At 35.3% G+C, this 22,262-nt stretch overlaps 1 protein-coding gene across 3 annotated transcripts in view; it reads left to right on the top strand.

Annotated features, from left to right (window-relative positions):
- Positions 1–22,262, top strand: part of LOC127841632 (neurobeachin-like) — a 232,466-nt gene that overhangs the window by 163,043 nt on the left and 47,161 nt on the right. The gene's annotated exons all lie outside the window — the stretch shown is intronic.

Here is a 22,262-nt window from a genome sequence, read left to right as displayed (position 1 = left end):
AAATTATTATTTAATATGCAATATAACAAATTGATTGCTAATATTCTTAGGTAGTGTTTTTTGCTGCATACATATAACCAAAAATTAAAATCAAAACGTGTTTTAAAACATAAAGTTATTTATTCGTAAATGCTTTTTACTTTAGTTTTCGACAGACCGGTTGTACATTAACTGGTTTATTTAAAATTGTCGTATATATTTGAAAAGACTTATACAACTTGTGTATTACTATCATATATTATTAGTATTTTGAGTAAGATTCTGAGATTTGCCTTTTTATAAATATTACAAAAAATGTTGTTTACAAGCAAAGCTGTCTGGTAAATTTGCAAATTTATTTATAAACTTTGAACAATCATTACTTATTATTAAAATTTATGATTGATAAAATTGTTCAGATATTTATTTTTATAAGATAGTTAAAAATATGAAATATTTCCATTTATTTTGAAATCGCCGACGTAACTTGTTCTTTGGAAAATATATTTTAAATTAGAAGTCCAGACACATGAGTCCGTACTTGTTGACATTTTTTTAATTAATAGCTGAAGTGCATAAGCAATAAAATAAACATAAAATGTATTAAATAATTAATCATATATATATATATATGTGCCATGTGAAATTTTTACCTTTTCCGCGATTTTAATAGCGTTTTATGTGCATTATATATTATACGTTATTTTAATTTTATAACAACAGTAAGTAAAATAATAAGCTAAAATCAAATTATGATTTAAAGTTAATACGTAAGTAACACTTTTATAGTAGTTTACTTCATGGAAATTTCATGCTGTTATTTTTGTTGTTACTGTGTTGCCGCATTACCACAATAATTGCGAACAGAAATATAAAAAAATACTATAAAAATAATTTTAACTTTGCATCCTTTTTATTTGTATCGACAATAATTGTTGGTTTCAGTCAATTTTGCCGATATATTTTTTATATCAGTTGCTTTTTATCTAAAGAAGAACACGCGTTTTTTACATAAGTAGATCGAATTACAGTTTAACTTATTTAACATGTAATTAATTTAATCTGATTAAAAACATAAATGATCATTAATTGCATTCTTTGAAATAAAAACTACATCGTTGCTGATATTGTGGTGAAGCATTTGTGGGGACAGACGCTTTGGGCGTTTCCAATCCGAATCGGATATCCGTAAACAGCTGTTTACCGGCTTCACAGTATTGGGGCCTTAAAGAACAGCGTGTTCAAATGTTCTATGTGATATCCAGTGACAGTGTGCGATACACCAGTATTGAATCTTGTCCTTACGTCTTAAATCACGCACTCATCTTTGGAACAGATGACTTGCTCCATAAACAGAACATGAGAATTCTTATTAGGTTATAAGTTAATTACCATGAAAAATGACCAACAAGCGTGGCAGTTTTAAATTAAACATTGGAAATAATCGATGATTTAACAACCTTTTATAGCTTCTCTGAAATTGCTTAACACTTTAAGAGAAACTTCGCGTTAGACTTGGTGCGGGAATCCGAGATCAAACGTGTGACCTCATCAAGGCCGCTTGATATAATTTATAAAGGGTATCTTAATTTTTTATCATTAATTTTCTTTTACGAATTTTAAAATAGGTCGGATAGTTTGGAATAATATAAAAACAACCTGAAGTGCACAATTTTGTACATCGCACATTTGATAATCAAAGCAAAGCTATCAAGGCGACGATTCACGTGCGTTTAAATGTAAGTTGGCGATTTTATTAATTAAATATAGTGATTGTTAAACAAGTATGAATGCGATAAGATTTAAAACACGAACTTCTCTTAAAGAAAATGGTAAAATGGAATCAAAGGCAAGTGATTTATTATAATATATATATATATATATATATATATATATATATATATATATATATATATATATATATATATATATATATATATATATCCATATATGGTATGAGGTCGAATATGTTATATCTTTCACGATAATTGTCAATTCAAAATGACTAGTAGTGTATAATTATTTTAGCTGGGTATGTCAAAAATGGGTCTTTTGACATGCGACAAGCGTAGCTCCACTCCTGTCTTGGCAATCGCGAATTCTGGCTATGAGCTACGCTGTCCTTAATAAAGTCATGCAAGGTTTCATGATCTCATGAGCGCACAGGTAGCTATTCTGCGCCGATGAAGCTACGCTGATAGCAAATGGCATACAACCCAATTTCGTATAGCACAGTCAATTGTAAATTACGAGATAATACCGGCCTGATTGTTGAATCTTAATGTCGCTGTCGGCTTAAACATGTAAAAATACATGTATATCGGTCAAAAAGCAGCAGCAATTTCTTCCGCCATGCATTAAGATCATTTGTGGTCAGTGCGTATTAAGGCCGATTAGAGCGGGTAGAAATCCTTCTGGCGACAAGATGGTGGGCGCTGGTCGGCTCGGCGTTATAAAACGTTTTGATGCAACAGCCATTGAGGTTGGCCACAGTTTGAATGTTCACATGTGCAACAGCAAACCCACTCCAGACGGCTTCGTATAAGCTACTAAAAATACTTTGCACTGGATTTTACGACAGACGATGTTTGCTGTCTTTTTATGCGCAGGAAAGTTTTTTGTAGTATAACCTAAATTGCAGGTGCATAGAAAGGATTTTTTTTACAAGAAACATGCCATTGACTTCGGTTGGAGCTTCCACAGTTCTCTTTACAATTAAGAAACTAATTGTTGCATAATGCAGTATTTTAATTGTTGAGTCATCGTTCATCTGTTTAATAATAATAATATTTAAAACTAAACATTATGATTACAACGTTGATGCATATTTAATTATTCTGGTGTAATTAACTTCCTAACGTATTATTGACGAATGGATAACATAAATGATACCGCAATAAGGCAAGGTTTTCATGTATTCGGTTGTCTTCGTTTTTATCTGTCCAACTTATTTTCCCAACTCACACCAACTTAACCAGTACTGGGTACTTCATGAGGCTATACATAATAACGTTTCGTCTCTGATTTTTTTTTTCCGTATAATGCGTATTATAAATTTGTTCGAACATGATTTTAGTATATTATGTGTCATTGTGAATCTACTAGTAATTTAAATAATTATTTAACACAGTGAAAAGGCTTTTTTTTAAATATTTAGTGTATAAACATGTTAGTTTGCGAACAAAATATTATGCATTATATTTTTATTCTTGATTTTTTTTTTGGAATTTTCGAAATGGGGGCATCGTTAATCGTAACATTTCGTTTGTATTTTTTGTTTCTACCTGAACAGTAATTGCAATATAATTATTTACAAATAAACCTACTTAATATAAGTTCAAAAGTTATAACAATATACATGTTATTATTAACTTTTTAATTGCCTTATAACTTTAAAAGTAATAACTATGATAAAGCTGATATTGCCTGTAAAAAAGCATGATTAATTAATTTTACAATTGTTTTTCGTATAACTCATTTGCCGGGTGATATTTAGAATTGAGAAACATTCTAAAGCACATTAGGCTTATACATACCTCTTTAATGGTTGTTCCATAAAGAACACCTTTATTTATTAAAGAGCAAAAATATCAACAACACAGATTTATTTCTTTATATATAGTTTATGAAAAACTAACGCGTGCTGTTGTCGTGCCAATCGTTTCATGACAGAAATTTATCGCTTTTGGTTTACTATTACAACATGAAAGGTTAAAATGCGTTAATAAATAATAAAATAGCACAATAAAAGCATATAAGGCTTTATAAAACGCATTAAATTTTGTTAGTAACCCGACTCGGAGCGATGGCTGGTTGGCACTATCGAGCTGTTAATGATAAGTTCAACCCTATGAAATATATTAAACGCACGAATCGAATTTCACTTTCGAAATTCTGGTTCATAGGTGAGCAATAGCAGTTTTTAGATCATCTATTTTTTGAAAAAAAAATATGAGCTATTGTCATCACCTTGGCGTCGGCGTCCGGTTAAGTTTTGCGTTTAGGTCCACTTTTCTAAGAAAGTATCAATGCTATTGCATTCAAACTTGGTACACTTACTTACTATCATGAGGGGACTGGGCAGGCAAAGTTAGATAACTCTGGCGTGCATTTTGGCAGAATTATGCTTAGAAAATAGAAAATTTTGGTTAAGTTTTGTGTTTAGGTCCATTTTATTCCTTAAGTATCAAAGCTATTGCTTTCATACTTGCAACACTTACTAACAATCATAAGGGGACTGTGCATGCAAAGTTATGTAACTCTGACTGGCATTTTGACAGAATTATGTGCCCTTTTTATACTTCGAAAATTGAAAATTTGGTAAAGTTTTGTGTTTAGGTCCACTTTATTTCTACAGTATCAAAGCTATTGCTTTCATACTTGCAACACTTATTAACTATCATAAGGGGACTGTGCAGGCAAAGTAATGTAAATCTAACTGGCATTTGGACGGAATTGTGGGCCCTTTGTACTTAGAAAATTGAAAATTTGGTTAAGTTTTGTGTTTTGGTCCACTTTACCCCTAAAGTATCATAGATATTGCTTTCATACTTGGAACACTCGCAAACTATCATAAGGGTACAGTAAAAGGACAAGTTGCATAACTCTGGGTGTCATTTTTACGGAATTATGGCCCTTTTTGACTTAGTAACTTTGAAAATATGGTTAAATTTTGTGTTTCGATCCACTTTACTTCTAAAGTATCAAGGCTAATGCTTTCAAACTTCAAATACTTTCATGCTATCATGAGGTTACTTTACCTGGCAAGTTGAATTTTACCTTGACCTTTGAATGACCTTTAATCTCAAGGTCAAATTAATAAATTTTGCTAAAATTGCCATAACTTCTTTATTTATGATTAGATTTGATTGATACTTTGACAAAACTACTCTTACCTGACATACCACAATAGACTCAACCCAAACCATCCCCCTGCCCTCCCCCCTCCCCCCCGAATCCCCCCCCCCCTATTTTTATTTTTTTAAGATCATCTCACAAATGACCACCACACTCTCACACTATACCCCCCCCCCCCCCCCATTTTTTTTAAGATCATCTCACAAATGACCACCACACCCTCACACTATACCCCCCCCCCCCCATTTTTTTGAAACGGTTAAAAAACACAAATATTTATTTTTATTATTTTATTTTTGAAATACCGTCCAACCATCGCACCCAAGAATCCCCTCCCCCACCCCCACCCCCAATTTTTGTTTGCATTTTTTTCCGCATATTTGGAAGATAATGTTATAAATGTCCACACCCCCACACTATACACCCCTCTTCACTCCACCCCTCCCTCCTTTGTGATTGAAATTGAGAGTTCCTTCACCTTTAAAAAGAAAATAGATGAGCGGTCTGCACCCGCAAGGCGGTGCTCTTGTTAAGATAAAGCATGCATGTTTAAAGGGACTGTCAACCACGACGACGAAGATGAGAAAAGTTGTGAAGTACCGTATTTTTTACAATTAGTAGTTTATATTATACGAATATCTCGATATATGGCAGGATAAGTACCGTTATACATAAATTGTTATGTTCTTAGATTTGGTGCAATTTGATATTAACCGTTCTAGATAAAAACAAAATAAATGTAAAACACGTGATAAACTTGAACTTTTGAAAATCTGTGACTATTATATATTTTTTTACACATGCATTATCTATATTGTTATGTTACTCAAGGAACAGCATTGCATTGTTCTTGTGGCGTTGATAGATGGATCTCACTTATATATGACATACTGCGCATTGTGACACGGTATATTGTATGGTTTCCCGTTCACCGTGAACAGATGTTTGGCAGTTAAAAGATTAAAATAATTGTTGAATTTGAATGTTGCGATGTTTCATAAAGGACAAGCCTCTACGAGGAAGACTCCGTAAATTAGTTACTTAAATGTGCCAAGCTTACATTTACCCCTTGACGGATCTATTAATTTACTGGGAACGGTTTGCAAACCGTAGTGACCAAAACTATACATGTATATGCAAGTCAGATTAATTCCGTAAGAAGATACTTATGATGTTGCTAATTTGAAAAAAAAAGTAAATTAAAAGTTTAACATTTGGCAAGTAAATTTAGTTGATGTGTTTTATGAAATTTGGCCAGATTGGTACATAAAATCCACAATCCTACATACTTGTGGTTCAAGTTGTCTCTCCCCCCCCCCAAGAGGTCTTAAACAGTACACATTATGTTTAACTCACCCGAACACTGAGTGCTTATGTTGAGCTTTTGTGGTCGCCTTTTGTGCGTAGTTCGTCGTTTGTCATCAATATGTACATTTGTTACACTATGAATGCCGCATTTATTTACCAATTTTCATCATACTGACCGGTAGTAAGAACATTTATCTCAATGTATATATCGGTCGAGCTCGAGATTGGGTCACACGGGGTTTAAACGTGGTCACACAGCGAAACTACATAGGACTTATGGTCACATAAGAAGTAATATGTTTGACCGTTAAAAGAAGGTCGTCATGAAGCATGTCATTTATCCATATTCGGCTGTAGTGAAACATTTTAAGCACTTGGAGTCTATTCTTCTAATATACATGGTAGTTGGTCAGCAATTTTAACGATATCTACAACGAGTTCAAAAACGGATCCGCTCCGTTGAAAAAAATTGCCGATATGGGGTCGGGGCAGTTTATATGGCAATAGTGAAACCATGTGTACACTCAAAAAGCCAAATTGTGTCACATTTCGTGCCCAATCTTCAAGAAACTTGGTCAGAAAATGTGTTCTTATGATATCTCTTCCGAGGTTGAACTTGGTTCCGGTCCATTGAAAAACATGGCTACAAGTGGATGGGGCAGTTTTGCTTATTTGCCTCCAGTGAAACCTTGTGAGCACTTTTGTCACATGTTCTTACCTGATCAGTAATAAACTTTATATTAGCACTTAAACGAATGATAACTCAGCCGCGTTCAAAACTTGTTCCAGTTAAAAAGCAAGGTCTGAAGATTCATGCATCACAAAACCTTCATATATTTGTTTAGATACATGTACTTAGATGCTCAGGTGAGCAACCTAGGGTCTTCTGTCCTCTTGATTGTTACTTTTGATGGTCTTTGTAGGCATCACATCTGTGCCTGTATTGCTTCCATAGTGTCATTTGAACATGACTTCGCTGGTAATGATGAAATGTGATGTTTTATGGCATGATATTGTGGACATCCGTATTTAGTTTCCCATTAATCACGCTTACTGACACTGACGACGTAGATTAAAATCGCGTCACACGAGACTTGTTTTAGCCACGCACAATATAACATGTGTTCGTGTGGGCTTTTTTTATTCCAATCTTATCGTTTAACTGTACATCTTACACATGCCATGACAGATACAAATATTTTTCTAATACCCATATAAATTACTATTGGTTTACACTTTAAAAGCGTATATTGAATGTATCGCATTCGTACCATTCAGTAAAATCGATTTTTTTGTCATTTTCGCTACGATATTCTATGTCAATGATTCGGTAGGTCATTTGATTGAAAATTATTACACTATAAAAACGGTAATTTAACAGTCTCTCATTTAAATCAGATATATATTAGTTCTCGTACATAACAATAGCCGGGATATGTTGGAAGACATATAATTACATAATTAAATATTTTTTCCTATTCAGCACACTTCATGTTTTCATAATTTATTCTTTCAAAGAGTTCAATTTAAAACAACTATTTCTTCCAAAATTGTTACTAAAGTTTAAGTCCCTGTGTAACCAACTCCATTTGTTTGGTTGGTGGCAGTTTGAAACCATTATCTGCAGATGTCGCTGAAGTTCGCAAAAAACAATAACCCAACATATAAACAAGCACAATAACACACACACACACACACACACACACACACACACACACACACACACACACACACATTGAGGACATTGAAAGTGTATACATCTGAATACACATCTGCGCGGTATCAGAAGTGCGCTTTCGCTGCACAACAAAAATATGTTAACATTTCGGTATGCTATGTGGTAAACGCACAATCAACTATTTAGTAAAACGAATAACGTGTACCTGCCTGTAGTGGTATTAATTATGTAACCGCATACAAACGAACCAAGTCGAAGAAACAGGTTGGGGGTAAAACTAATATAGATAGATGCATGCCATCTATCAAGGCAATCGATTGCGATTTAAATACTTAAACAGATCAACTTTTTTCTGATGTTTTTAATGAATTCTTTTGAAGTATTTTATTCTTTTAACAATTCGTGACGTCCAAATGATCGATCAATATAAAGAGTATTTACTTGTTATGTAAAAAACAACAACTTCTAAGTTCACTTTAGTTCAAACCTTAAGTAAGCACTTAACAATGCAGTGAAATGTCGTACTTAAGTAAGCACTTAACAATGCAGTGAAATGTCGTACTTAAGTAAGCACTTAACAATGCAGTGAAATGTCGTAGATACTTAGACTACACAGATTAAAAACAACAACACACGCTATTTGTTTTTAAAATAATTACGACCGATTTTGTTGGTAATATCATACACTCGTTCGATTCCTCAAACTTATTTTAAAAATGGGTTTTAATGCATGTGCGTTGAGTGTCGTCCCATCTTAGTGCGTGCAGTTGCACAGGCAAATCAGGGACGCCACTTTCCGCTTAAACAAGATTTTCGCTAAGAAGAGACTTTCTTTAAAAAATACTATTGAAGCAGGCTTATCTGAAAACGATACATTACGGTCATGCATTAAACCATGTTTTCCCCTCCAATTTAGGTTCAAGATGTTTGCTATCTCTCGCGATGTTCGCCTGCGGCGAAAGAGGCAAGCAGATGTCGCGATAATGTGCTGTTCACTAGATCTGCATTAGGGACAAAGTGGCCCATCAGATCAAATTTGTAACATTTTCCACTCGCTTGAGTTTCATGATGATTTCTCTCGACGCGTTTCCTCTGTGACACAAGTTCTCTGTCATCCATGAGCCGCAAGTTATGTTGGAGACTCGCATTCAGAATGGTTGGTGTGAGCAATACTAGTCTGTTAATTTTTGTATGATAATCGTTAACAGGTAGTACAATCGTTTGTATTAACCCATTTATGCCTAGTGGACTCTCCCATCCTTTTAAATTGGATCAATTTATTTCCAAAATTTGGGATGTCTAGTATATTAATTTCTATAATTAGAACATTTCTTACAGAAATTCCTTAAAGCAAACAGCGCAGACCCTGATGAGACGCCGCATCATGCGGCGTCTCAACTGGGTCTACGCTGTTTGCCAAGGCCTTTTATCTAGACGCTAGGCATAAATGGGTTAATAATAATTTGGTCTTCAAGTCTACGATGTAAACCACTGAACGCTTTGACGTTCGAATACAATCTTGTTCTTGGTCCTTGCTACTGACACTCAGCGATATAACTGCACTGCAAAACTTTATTTTTCAAAGTTATATGGAAAACGATTATGTGTGTACCAATACGTGCGATGAAAGCATTAAGAAAACATATACTAGTAGTTGTATTTGAACCACTGCATATCAGTGGATATTTTGCCAGCGTTGTCCACATTTGCACAGCTACTTGTATGCATGCACGTTTTGACAGGGCGTAGCGTGAAGGATGATGGGAACCATGATCGACACGATGGGTCCCGGGCTGACCGTCATGTTCAATCATTGTTTTCTTGGCCGCCGGTCGCATTGAGGCGTGTGCGCTGTCAAATCGATGTTTGCGGGTTGAATATACTGGAGAACATAATAGACATAGTTTGCAATCTAAAATGTCACTTGGTCGTGTAGTTTAAGGACTAGTGTGACGTTATTAATATTTTAAATTTACAATTTATACAAGATTAAATAAGTTAATCATGAAACAGCTAACCCCTGGAAATAAATAGATTTTAGCTCGTATTAATTCCAAAGATAAATGTTAATGTGACCTGGTAAAGGTGTATTATATTTCTTTGAGAAAGAGTTAAGTCTTGAACACCAGACCCTCAAAATGTGCATGCAGTAATGGGAAGTTAAGGTGCGCATTGCCATTACTAAGTCGTTTATCATCACTGCTTTACACATTATATTGCAGGTCCTTACTTATGTATGATTTACGACATGGGTGGCCGTTGAAATTAATACATTACACCCTATTAATATTCATTGCCCCTGATAAGAGTTGTATTTGACAGTTGCCCATATAGATTGAGTTGCTTACAGTCTCGGCTATGAGGTTGTTATCGCGCAATCAGCCTCCGAGTGTTGCCGAGTGTAACCAGACAACGGGAATACCGGGGTAATTGGCGTCTTAGGTCGCTTTCAGACGAGATTGACTCTAAATAAGTACGTACCTGCTGCGAAAGGTCTACAGCGTTGAAAATGTGTCGTAAATCGATCATGTTACCGCAATAAAAATTGTCAAATTTTGGCATAAACTACTGTAAAATTTAAATCCTGTCGTGAGTATGTTGTAATCGAGACAATGGCCCGTTTTGCTGGATCCTGAAGTCTGTCCATTCCCCAATAGGTGTTAGATATACCAACTCGCATCTGTATTGTCCATTCGCGCCAAAAATATCACCGTCGAATTTTGTTGTTCGGTTCCCGGATGCACCAGCAACTTCTTAGATTTAAGTACAATGTATACATAAAATAATATGATTGAAAGTATTATGTTCTTATAGCATAATACATTTCAAAATGACTTGGAATTTACCACATCTGAGTGCACATTTCTTCGTTTAGAACACTTTATGTATGTAACAAACAATGGTAGCCTGTCTATATTCTACGTATACTTTTTGGATGTGTTATATTTTATTCTTAATTTTAAAAAGGGATTGGTGTTTACTGACCAAGAAAGTCATTTGTTGCATTGATTATTGTCACCAAAACGATTAAAGCAATAAATAATAATGGTGACAATAATCAATGCAACAAATGATTTTACATGTTCATTAAACTGAATTCAGTATTTCAATTTTGCATGCAGCGTTGCAGTAAAATTCGTATTGTTGTGCATGGTTATTCGTAAGCGGTTCAACAAATAACAAATGATAAATTGACTTGAGAAATCAATTAGTCGAGTAACTTTTCTAGTTACCAGGATCATTTCGTGGCTATACTATTTTCCAGCGACACATAATCAGAGTTTCTACTTGCTTCAACATAAAGCGGTGTTTGTATTTGCCAAGATATATTAAGTTGGTGAAGTATTTCTTAAGTCTATCATCACTGCAATTTAGTGGTGTTTACTGCTATTTGCGGTTCGGCCACCCACCATTTTATCGAGGTTATATTGCATTCGATCCAAGGGCATATGATTAAAGTCAATTTATGCCAGTACTAAATGGGAGCTATATCGTTAATATGTCTTTGCAGTCAGTAATGGCGCACATTTTTTTGCTGTCCTCCACAGACGGACAATAGTGTTTCTTTTCAGTTCATCCCATACGGTACTTTGCATTGTTCAATATGCAGCTCTTGAATCTTACTACTGATTGTGCAGATTTCCTTGGTACGTATGAGACAACGTAAGCACGGTCAAATATTTACTGTGATTTCTACCAAAAGACTCACTCTACTGGTGCTGATAAGTTCACATCTGGCATCTTAACACATTAACTAATTTAAACTGAACACAAAATGATGTATTCAGAGGTACGTATTTTGACGTTTTTATGTTGTTTATGTACCTGACCGGACGTTGAGCTGTCGATAATCGGTTCATGAGCCGCAAATTACGAATGGCTTTGTCGACGACGTGTTATAGTGTAAAACGGATGGTCGCGTTAAGTGTATAAATATCGTCAGTTCTTAAACCATGACACGTCTTAACCCATAACCACTTAGATACGTATTTAACATCTTTACCAGTAAGATACGTATTTTACGCAATTGTGGTCCCTTTGAAAGTTACATTGAATTAAAGACCTTTCTTACTAGATTCAAGTTTTAAGGGCTTAATGTTCAACCGTTAACTACTGATGAGCAGCAAACAGCATAAAACCTGAACAGACTGCGAGTTTCTCGCAGGCTGTTCTGGTTTTATGCTGTTTGCTTATAGCCATTTTCACTTTGCTTCTGAGTGGGAAAGGGTTGAAATGACACAAGAATAAAACACCATACACATAGTTTAGCGCTTTAGTGTGAGTTTTTTTTTCACGTGCGTTTTTCTGCGAAGAACTGGGGCCTGTGGCATTTCCAGTTCATTAGTGAGCTATCAGAAAGCACTCAGAGTAATGCACGAATAATTCTATTTGTTCGGTCCCGGACATTTGTTTAATCAATGAGCCCCGTATTCCGTTAGTCCCTTATGGCCATGGTAATCCAATTTGATAAAACACCGGTTTGATGTTACAAATCATTATACGTCATTTAAAGTCCCGCAAGGAACATGCATCATACAATCGAGCGCATTTATTAGATTACTGTTTGATTTGTTGCTATAATTGCAAGTCTGTATTGAGTATTTTTCCAGCTTTGCTTTTGATCGAAAGGCACTTGATTGTACGGGTCTATAAAAGAGGATATTAATGCAAACTCTTAATGAAGAGTATTTAATGATATTCTTATCGGTATGTATACTTCAATTATGAATTATTGAAGCAAATATGGTCTTTGTATTGACGCAAATATGATGTACCGGTACTGTTTTAGTTTACGGCCTTCCGTCTTAAATCTACAAAAAGTATTTACTTTTATTTAGGCAAACACGTTCATATTATTATACCGATAGTTATTTTTAAGAAACTATGTCAGTTAATGACATATACATAATAATAGTTTATATAATTAAAAGCGCATTGAAAAAGCGATTTCCGTCAAATTTGTTAGCTGTAAATTAGCATCAGGTTTATAAGAAGATGGGCATTTAACTCCTCTAAGGGGGTTTATTTCTTTTGTTACCTTTTGACTGATCCAGATCGTTAAAGAAGGTACTGCCATAGCTTGAAATTTAGCGTCCGGTTTCTAGTGAATAAGACACATAAATTCTCTCGAGTATCATTCAGGCCTGGCTTGGAGCATGTGGCCATAGGAGCGTAAATGTTATACTTACTAATAAACTATGACTCGTTTGTCTTAATCGTTACCGATGAGGAGCCATATTGTTCGTTGCGCCGCCATTGCATTCGCATTTTGCATAATTATACAAAATGCACTGGTACTTGGTATGTAACCTTATGTAGAGCGTTGGTCTTTGTAACTTCATATAGAGCGATATGATGACCATTTTATCAATTAAAAGAGTTTTTAGATCTGGAAGTAGGTAATGTGCATATCGTAAACTGTTGATTTAAAAAACTAAAGGTTGCATTAAAGATTTGATCCATATTGGAACATGGTTTGATTGATGAAAATAATAATACGTGGAACTGGTTTGGAAAGGTGAGGGACTTACTGTCTTACAATAAATTTAATTATGAGTGGTTTAATAACTCATAAATCATTCAGGTTACTTTTTTTCTTTGTTTAAACAAAGTAAAGTAATGTGTGTGGTGACCAGATGGTAATGATAATAGTGTATATAAAGCGATTTAGAGACGGCTGTATCGAGAGATTCAAAAATAGCGATTACCAAATGGCACACTTGTACACGCAACCTGAGAATTCAGGCTCGTAAATTTGATAGCTTAGAAGAAAAACTGATCTCTTATATGACAGCAATAAAGTTAAAGTGGGAGATGAATTCCACTTCTTGATAAAATGTTCTAACTTTGTCAAAATGTGAGACAACTATATGAAAACTTCTATTAGAGTTTGACCTAGCATGTTTAAACGCACACAATTATTCAACACAAAAATAACAACGAAATGTTCAAGTTAGACAAGTTAATATTAGAGGAATCACTTTTCGCCAGATGTTAAGCGATAGTTATTTATGCTTTACGTATAACTTAAAATTTAAATACTTGTAATCTGTGACAGTATGAGTAATGCAGTATTTAATCATGTTTTGTTGTTGATTTCGAGATTATAATAGGCAGATTAGACATTAAGTAAATAATATAACTCGGTATTTTTCGTTATTGGTTAAATAATATGTGAATGGAATTTGAATTGTATTAGTTTGTGTTACTTCAAAATTGTAATTATTTTGATTATTCTATTACTTTGTATTATATAGCTTTATTTTATTGATAACAATGACATACTAAAACATTTACATACATAGCGATATATAGATACACTAATTACATATGAGATAACACGATTGTTGTATCAATGTCGGTAAAGTTCATCAATCCAAATTAATATTGTTTCTTAAATGCACTGTCTATATTCATGTCTTTTGTAATATTGATTCGTTTAACACTAGAAGATGTAATGTTTATGTTTAATAATGCGCATTCGGTTCTCTTCTGTTAACAAAAGCCAAAGTTACATCTTTAGTTTCGTATGTATCCTCTTACTGAAAGACTTGCGGTTGTCGATTTTGTTGCGATCTTTCAACACTGCTTTTACAATAATGCATTTTAAAAGTCAAATAGCCAACGATATTAAAAATAATCGAGAAAATGTATGAGGAGTCAGTTTACAGGTTACAGTCGTAACCGCAAAATGGCTCGCACAGGACCAATTGTTGAACAATTTCACGGGTAACTAGGCAACGAACACTCCCAAGCGTCGGCCTGACAGCCAGTCAATGCAGTCAGATGTCAAACGCTCAGGGTCGCTTGTTTATTTTCTAAACAGAGCAGCTACCCGCTGTCATTGGATACTCTTAAAGATAGGTCTTCGTTCTGAAGGTTGAGTCAATTAGTCTCGAATGTCATCGCGAATATACACACGTGTAATTGGCCGTGTGATGCGACTGGACACTAACCTTCCGGTCCGATGTCGTGTCTGTTTATTTACCAGCGGTCATAGTCAATGTTCCGCGATGGGCAAAAAGTTATGTTGCAAAGTGAAAAGAAACGTATATGGACATTAAATGAGGACACGTGGCGCCGTAATTCATTTTGACATTTGTCAACAGTTGGCACGGACTAATTATCATTTGCAATGTTGGTAATTGTACTTAATTGACATAACTCTGTTAAAACGTTTATCATACAATGTCCGTACATGCTTACAGTTCGAATCCTATTGGAATGATCCGTGTAATCACTTAAGCATGTATTTACATCTTTACAACACGTTTACGTGTATATAAATTTTGTTAGATCATGTCTAATCGACTGAAAGCTTACCTAGATGATAACATGGTTTCACTCAAAAATATGGTAACATAGAATACAACAAAGCGAGTGGGTATAATTGTTTCCAGACCCCAAGACAGCACGCACTGTTACATCAAATCGAACGATTTTTTAACAACTCAAACTGGTTTTCGTGCATATATATTATCTTTTAACGACAGTTTTTGTTTTCCTAGTTAAAACATTCACAATGTACGCAAAAAATATACATATGTTAAAGCACATACACATGCAAAATCAGAAAATAATTCGTAAAATATTTCGTTAAGTTAACACATGCAAATTCATCGTTCCTTATAGCAGTAGCCAAAATTTCAACGCTAGGTATGCTCCGGTAAAATAGATTTAATGAAATACAAAAAGCTCGCTTTTATTTAAGAAATTGTGACAATATATTCCATGTTAATTTCCCGCGACGATATCCGAACATTTACGATCGAACGCGAGATTGGCTTCGGGCAGCGTCCAGCGCACGACGTTGTTCTCATGAATAATCATTATGTTATCAATTAGCGGAGCTCATGCGAAGACGTCCTGCTCTTGTTACCATACCACATCTAGCGTTGAAATTTTGGTTATTGCTATAAGAAACACTGATTCTTTATTGGTTAACCTTATTTTACGAAATATTGTACGAAATATTAGTTGATTTTGAGTGTTTACGGGGCTTTAATTGCGCCATCGATTAATTGTTTAGCTACACAATTAAATATTACAGTTTTATGATGCATTGAACACTATTGTATTGACATTCATTTGACTTCTGCTAAAATATACCAGCGTAATAAAGGTTTAAAAATAAGCCAGTTTGAAGACGTCGAATCAGCAAATGAAGCTGGTCATATGGCGATGTAATGCGAAGACACATAATTTCGCGATGCTGGAGCTAATTTAAGCAGAATTTCAAGAAATTAATTGACAACACTTGAGTCTGAAGAGGCTTCTGGCACACGTGAGTGTTTTGCCCGCCTTGCTTGTGGTCATAAAACGGCAATGAAACATCACGAGCAATTTAAGGCACGTGTCAACGTTATCGAGGCGCTATAGTCCACAGTGAAGTAAAACCAATTCATCCTTTGAAGTAGTTTAGTAGAAGATGCGCGTTTTCTGCGCTTACAGTGTGATGTGCTTTCATTCGTTTGTATTACCAAGGCATCAGCTCAAAACAGTTAATCCGTTATAAAACTATGTGTTGGTAGACGGTTGTGGCAGCTGCAGTGAATACAGGCCGACATAGATTGAATGGACTGCTTCCTGGTGTGGAGGTCAATTGAAGAACCGTATTTCATCACGGCTAATGTTTTCAAATCTTACGGTTTGTTGGGAATCAAGAGCGTGTTCGCGAAAGAATGTGATGCAGTATTTGTGGACATCGTTCCATCCACATTCTGAACTGGTGCTCATCCGTTGCTCCGTATTTACGTACCGGGTAGCCGTGTCTTGAGATGCATACTGGTCAGCGGAAAGATATGAGCTGCCCAGGTGCTGGTACATGATGGGACACGGTCGAATTTTGAAAACGACGGAATAAAATAGAACATACCGTATCTGAATAAAATATACCGTTTACCTCAATGACATAATCTATCGTTTTTCTGAAAATATTTACTATTCTGCTGGTGGTACATGGGATTTGAATAAATTGACTAGATTGATTGGTCATTAATATAATAATAATATTGGAATACTAAAATACATAGATAGCATTGGTTCGTGATGCTTGGTAAGGCCGGGTTTCCATGTCTCCGCGTCCGCGTTTCGCGTCCGTGTGTCCGTGTCCGCGAAAAAACGAATTGGTTGAAATCTGTTGGAGCGTTTCCATGTATCCGCGTTCCGCGTCCGCATTTTTCGTCCGCGTATTGCGTCCGTGAAAAATCGCTCGGTGAGCGATTTTTCACGGACGCGGACTCAGTGCACGGACGATAGTGAACATGAATGGTCGACTTTCAAGCATAAATATTAGTGAAAAAATATTATATTTAGTAAGGGATCGACCTGAAATATACAACCAACGTATGAAAGAATACAAAAACAAAGACATTACATCAAACATTGCGAATATATATCGTCTGCATATTGTACACTCTATACTCGCTTTTCAAAAGACACAGTATATATTTCAAACAAGATATAACGCTTTTAGAAGTCGCTATTTATGTTCTTTTTTGTCTATGCGGGTTCACATACAAGTTTTGAAGTCTGTAAAACGAATAATCAGTAATGTTTATCGATATAACTTTGCTAATTGTCATTAATTCAGCCTGTCCAGAGTGGCTTATCAGCTAGTTTTGGCTTTCTGTACTGTGGTGTTGGAGAAATTAGCTGATAGCGGTATGGGACAAGGAGATAATTAGGACTTTTTTTTATACCTTTGGTTATAACAATATGAAAATATTTTTGTTAATAATTATTAATAACTTACCAAGTTCCTGAACTCTTCATCGTTAAGCTCTAATTCTCTAACAAGATGGTAGTATATGTACCGTAAATTTGACGGTTTCTTAATACGTGTCCAGTACCTATGTCTGCGTTTCCGTCTACTAACATGCAGTGCTGCCGCAGCAGTCATCATAAAAAATGTGTGCTCTTCTAATAACGACATCCTTATCCAAGTACCACCACGTTTGGAATGAGCTTTTTACACGGAAAGGCTTAAATAATAAGCTGATGCATGGAAATGATACTCCGTGTCCGTATACGGAACGCGGACACGGAACGCGGACGCGGAGCGCGGACACGGATGCATGGAAACCCGGCCTAATACGTTTTTTTACATAAGTTTATAACCTTGAAAATGATTTTCGTGTGCACGCAGACAGTCTTCCCAAAACAAGATGGGTTTATGTGGATAGTTGATATTTTAGTATAATCTCTTCACGAGGCCGTTTATTTATTAGCCTTGAGGGGATTTAGTAGATTATTAAGGATATCGAGGTACACGTGTAGGTTGTCATACGATAACCTTCATCCGTCTTGTATGTTGGCAACCCAATATTACATGTACAGGCTGGTTGGGTCGCCACAAATCCCTCTCTTCCGTTGTTGATATTGTTCGTTTAAATGTTTAACATGTGTCCGCAAATATAAAGGGATACACGGGGATACAATACTAGCAGAGGTTAGGCTGTTGTTGAAATGCTATGAATATCGAACATTTTATTGAACTTACACATAACCAGATGCATTTGTAATTGATCGATTACTAATAAAATCCCATTAATCGTTAATACAGGTTCGCTTGAAGTTGAGATTGAATACAACACCATTATCTTTCATAGGTGTAATCAGTGCGATTTCTTATTGTTCTAACTAAATAAAATATTCTGAAATCAATTAATGTCGAAATTGTAAGCATTGTATAATTTTAGTAAACAACATGATTACTTGTCACATTAAACCCCGACCGTCGCCTATTAAGGTCGCCTGGTTTAATGTGATGGGCTATAGAAACACTTGACACTGACTTTTGTTGGAAAATTTTGAATTGCTGTTGTAGGTTTTGCAAGCCATCAGTTTATCTAAATAACGTTCAGTCTTGACAATGTAAGTAATGTTACCGTCGATGATTGAATTATGTCGTTGTATGCTTCTATTGTATCCGCTAAAGTAAGCTTTTATACAAACTGTAATGAAGATCTGACGGTTATTATTTGAAGGTGGAGCTTAGTATTTAAATTTAATTTTGTGACAATTTTAGTTGCACGTATTACGCACAATCGGTTATTAAAACATTGAAGGATTTAAGCATTAATCGAGGTAATGTTGTTTAAATGATTTAAACGCTATATTTTATCCTTACTGTCGTTTTGATTGTGATATATATGACATTAAATTCAAGATTTATCATTATTCGTGAATTTATTATGATCAATCCGTAAACGAATTTGAGGAACGTACAGAAAGAAAAAAAATTGTTAGTTAATTAGTTAGTTATTTAGTTAGTTACTTAGTTAGTCGGTTCGTTTTTTCTTTATTTCTTTCTATAGTTAGTTATTGTATTTGCTTCATCATTGCTTCATTACAAATGTGTTCAGTTATCTGTAGAATTTCTAGAATGATTGATAGATGTTCATTTGACATTGATCATACAGAGAAGTCAATATCTAAATTAAAACGAAGAAATAAACCAACAGCAGTCAACACACGGGATTTCCCGGCAAGTGGTTTGTGTTGCCGAGATTATTTGCGAATGATGGACGCTGACAGATGACTTTTATTAATTTTCAATGCATTTCAACAGCCGTAATATTTTCTAGGGCGATATATCTGAAACTAAATAATTACAAAATAATACGGCCGAGATAAGATTCGGCTTGGCACATATTGGTTGGACTGACACTGCGCCGAAAATGACACAGGTTAAATAAAGGGGGCATTATGGTGAAATATTTTGGCATGTGATTTCTTGACAAATTTGCCCGCTGTTTCCTCCGTTGGGGCATAATTCAGACTAGGGCTGGTTAGTCTCAACCCGTCAGCCTGGATGATGCATTGTGGGTGGGGAGTGTATTGGTCGAGATGGTATTCATAAAATACATTAAGTGAAATAAATCGCGATCGACCTTTGAAAACTCTTACAAATAATAACATGCTTTCATGGTATTAAAACATCTTAGCTTCGGTTTCCTGTGTATCGACGAATGTCATCTCGGCGGCTCTTTAAATGGTTGAATAGTGGGTAATGAGACGTCCTATTTGCGTGCCCCTATGGAAAGATAAGTCGCGTTTTGTCTGGCGATGTCGAGTCCGCTCATTATCAGGATTTTCTTGTAAATTCGTCTGTTCTGCTTGTCGTTTGGTTATGTTTGTTGTTACGTCAAGACCGGGTCGTGTTTTATCAGCGGGAAGAAATAAACATTTAGGAGAAATTATAGCGGCAATTCGATATGGAGCTTGCGGTCGCGGCTCTGTGTGAACGAAGCGCTGCCAGGGAGTTCCATGTCAATCAAATGCATGTTCTTGTAACGTTTGTCGTGGTCTTATAGCAACTTGCTACAATTTAAATACTTCTTAGACAGATTCCAAATTGTACAAGAAATCTGAAACATTTCCTAAAATATATTTCCGTTTGTTGACCAGAAACACACAATACAAGAGTATTGCATGCCTACTATGTCGTGCTTATAATGTTCGTTTTGCAAGTATGAATATTCCCAGCCTTTGCTATTGCCTTTTAAATGAGACAGGTGTAACCAGTATGTTGTTTGTTACGCTTAACGAGAACGTATTGCAGTGATTGTGCTTTATAAAAAATTTCATTCATCACTAGTAATTTCATTGTTAAGCATGTGAAAATGGTCGTAGGGGCGGAGGATAACGATAGTTTAAACTTGACATTACTAATGAAGTCAGCTTGGCATCCCGTATATCTGCGCGTGCGCTATGGCACATGCATCCATCCGGAGCAATGTATTTCGATTGTAATCACGTGATATATTACCGTCGCGATTGGAACTGGCAGACGAGATCCTTGGGCGGTTCGGTCCCCGTTGATAAGCCTCCAATGGCACGCATGCTTCTGGAGCATCGCTGCACATTTGTAGCCATGCACGAACGTGATATGAGATTTGTCATATTAGTGTTTGCAAGATTAAGACTAGCCTGACCTTAAGTGGCTGCAGCGAACAAATTGTAAATCGTATGACGTTATCAATTTCCACGTCTTCTTCCGTATTATTAATTGCAAGTTCTAAGTCTGTAATAGTTCTCATGGACCCATTAAAATCAACTCCAATTCGTCAAATGTAGCAAGACAATCCGCAGACGGGTACTAATTTGGCGCCAAAGTCACTCACAGCTCACGAACTTGTCTGCATTGAAAGCGCTTCTCACTTTTCCCAAAATGTATGCAAGTTTTTTTATCCGAAATGAGCTTCCTTATTCTTTATAAATGGACCTATTTGTATTTTGAAAAGAAACCTTTCCGGACGATTCTTGTTCGCTGTCGTTTTCGTCGGTAGATAAATATACCTTGTTGGACATTTACAGACACATAAGCTTAACAAAACTATAAATATCAATTAGCGTATGGCAAAATTAACTTTTTTTGCTATGTGACACCGACAAAAAACTTTCTGAAAAATTGTAACTGTCATAAGAAACAGAACTTGTACTCAAATACTTATGTTGTTCACTGACATTTATGGGCATTGTATGGTTATTTTACAACGACCAGTATCGGTTGGGTAATTGTTTTATAGAAAAAAGAAACAGATTTATTTCGTAATTTTTGGAGCGTCTTTAAAAAGAAATACAACTAAAGAAACAATTGCTTATTGTAAAAGGTCAAACATAATCTATGTGTTACATTGTTTTGAACTTACGACGATGATATTCTTTATTAATATTAATACGCATGTACAAACATATTTGATTATTTGATTTTAATTGTTATTTTATTACCCAACCACAGTGGATTTTCAGCTCATCATTCGTCAATGAACATGCCCAAGGATATCCGCACGCGTCGTTCCCGCCTTTTGGATCGCCTTGGGGTTCTTCGCTGTGCAGTATCTATGTCCAGATCAAGATCGGAACATGATAATTAACTGTTTGATTGATATTTTATTAGACACTACTGACTTTGACAGGCTTACTGAAAACTTAATGATACATATGAAGTATCAGATACAAATACTGGTTGATTAGATTTGTGATCGATGCTGCTTGAGCTAAATAAACATTGATCCAAGGGGCAGATCTTGTACAAATATTTAAAAGGCGGTTCTTTTGGGACGTTAACGTAACGTCGTCAAAGTCATTATTGTGCAAACAAAAGGGGCCAGTATGTCACCAATTGAGCGAAAGTCAATCTCACATGTCCATTATAACAGTGATTTTTTTATTTGAACAACCGTCTGTTTTTCTAATTTATGCAATATTGTTTAGCGTTTATGATTACGCTGATTTTAATCCTGACATTTATTTATTTATTTAATCACATATTATTATCTATATTTTTGATTTCATTTATTCATTCATGTGACTCCGAACCTGATGCCAATTTCAGTGTCAAATTGAAAAATTAATATTTTGTAAAAATCGTCTGTCTGTCTAAATTACATCGGTCAGGCGCCAGTTTCAATATTTATATCCATGTTCGACGCGT

Source organism: Dreissena polymorpha, chromosome 8 (genome assembly GCF_020536995.1).
Source record: "Dreissena polymorpha isolate Duluth1 chromosome 8, UMN_Dpol_1.0, whole genome shotgun sequence".
Lineage (NCBI taxonomy): Eukaryota > Metazoa > Mollusca > Bivalvia > Myida > Dreissenidae > Dreissena > Dreissena polymorpha.
Note: the sequence above shows the minus strand (reverse complement) of the source record. Positions and strands in the feature narration are given on the sequence as shown.